This window comes from Lampris incognitus, chromosome 13, assembly GCF_029633865.1.
Source record: "Lampris incognitus isolate fLamInc1 chromosome 13, fLamInc1.hap2, whole genome shotgun sequence".
NCBI lineage: Eukaryota > Metazoa > Chordata > Actinopteri > Lampriformes > Lampridae > Lampris > Lampris incognitus.
Window position 1 is genome coordinate 1,748,297 of NC_079223.1, and position 2,500 is coordinate 1,750,796.

Below are 2,500 nucleotides of genomic sequence, written 5' to 3' on the forward strand. Positions count from 1 at the left end.
CTTTTCTGCTTACATATATGGCCAGTTTTGCTTGTCCCAGGATGAAATTCATCAGTTGACATTTGTCTTTCACAGTACGTTTATACACAAACCCCAGAATGAAAGTGTGCTTGAGGAAAACCTCCCCTACCTTCTGAATAAACTCTCCAACAACATGAACAGTGGTACCAGGCGCACGCACTCCAGGTAACAGTGGAAAACAGTTTCTTTGAAAGGGCAAAAAATACATTTATCACTCACACCCTGACCAATAACAGAGAGAAAAGCATTAACTGCAAGTCAGCAACCTTCTTTGTTAATGGCGGTTTATGTAAACCCCTCCAAGCAGGTCTGACATCGACTCCCAAGCCCAGATGACTTCGCCAAGGTGTGTCGACACGGTCATGTAGTTTACCCTTGTTTAGACATTTAACCATCTTTCCATACAGTAATTTGCCTTTTGCTTCTTCTAAATTTAGAAAAGTACTTCTCTTCTCAGTAAAAAAAAAACCTGAACAGTCATCAAAGCTGGGACGAATACTTAAACAAGGAAAAGGATCATCGACATTAGGCACGATCAAACCATTGCTGTATTCATTTAACAGGACGGATTCATGTCTCGTCAGACAGCGTCTCCAGTGGTCAAGCAGCCTGTTGATGATCCTCACAGAACGCACTCCCAGACCAGCCGCAAGAGCAGCTGCATTGCACAAGTCAGGTCCAGCAGTGCGCACCACCGATTCAAGGGTTAGGAAACCTGCTCTGCAAAACACTTCTGTGACTGCCGATCCTGCCCAGCAGGGTGTGTTCAGACGTGTCCTCCATGCGCCACAGCTCCCTCAACAACCAGTACAGGGAGTCGCATTGCTTTGTCCTCTCTTTCACCACCATCTTCCACACTGTGAAGACTCCGCGGTAGAAAGGTGCAGGGTTTGGAACTTCACAGTCTTCAAATCCATGAGGAACAGTGAGTCATGCAGTCCAAACCACCAAACTTCTGCAACACTACTTGTGCCAGTGGTCTCCACACCAAGTCTTTCGGGCCATAAAGCAGTCTCTGAGGAATTGAAGGCGGAACGCAGCGCCTCTACTGGCCAAATGTGCAAGTCCTTGTCCTCCTTCCTCCTTTGGGAGAGAAAAGGACAGCCTGGGGAATCCAATGTAAATTATCCCAAAAAAAATCAACTAAAACAGCTTGAATTCTTGCAAGTAAATTTGAAGGGGGGTCAACACAAACTAATCTGTGCCATAATGAGGAGGATACTAGATTGTTGATTACAAGCGTCCTCCCTCTGTAAGACATGCTTGGCAGGAGCCACTTCCACCTTTTAAGCCGGCCTTCTATTTTTTCTAAAATGTTCTCCCAGTGCTTTTCTAACACAGATTCTTCACCCAAATAAACTCCCAAGTACTTTATCCCTCCTTCAAATCAGCCCTCCCGGTAGAACTAAATTGTCAAGTGGCCTTTTCCCAACCATCACGGCTTCACTTTTTTCCCAGTTTACCTTAGCAGATGACAAACTATTGAAAAGACATACAGTCCCCTCCAAGGTATCAATATCACTCTGTTTGTTAATCATTATCATAACGTCATCTGCATATGCTGAGACCTTCACAGCTGTGGTACAACCTGGGAAAAAAACACCTGAGAGTTTTTCCCTGAGTTTGTGAAGGAAAGGCTCAATGGAAAGGGAGTACAGCATTCCAGAGAGTGCGCATCCTTGACGTACTCCCCTCTGTACAATGAAAGGTGCAGCCAAACCACCATTAATTTTCAGTATACTCACAATGTCACGGTACAGTACCTGGATCTTGGCTATGAAACCTGGGCTGAACCCAAAGGCATTTAGCGTCTGCCACAGGTACTTGTGTTCAACCCGGTCAAAAGCCTTTTCCTGGTCTATGGAAATGAGACCAGTATCTACACCCAATGACCCAGAGAGTTCCAAAACGTGCCCAATTAGTGTGATATTGTCACTTATTAACCTGCCGGGCACACAGTAAGTCTGGTCAACATGAATGGCCTTACTCATCACCTCTCTAAGTCTAGAGGCTAAAACTTTAGAGAGGATTTTATAGTCCCCACACAGCAGAGATACAGGTCTCCAGTTCTTCAGGTCTTGTAGATCCCCCTTTTTCGGCAGCAAAGTGATAACTGCCCTTCTACAGCTCAGCGGTAGCTGTCCTCTGCACAAACTGTCCTGAAGTACCTCCAGCAAATCTTTGCCGACCACAGACCAGAAAGACTTATAAAATTCAACGGGCAGGCCATCAATGCCAGGTGCTTTACAATTGCCCAGGCTCATGAGAGCAGTGTACAGTTCATTCAGAGACAGTTCTGCATCTAACACTGCATTGGTATCACCGTCCACCTGAGGAAGCCCAGCATAAAAAGAACTGGCCAACTCTGCATCCTCCACAAATTCACTTTTAAACAGGTCGTTGTAGAAGGAGGTGGCATATCTGCGGATCTCAGGGGTTCCCGTTATTGTGGTTCCATCGCCAGAGCGTAACGAATGAA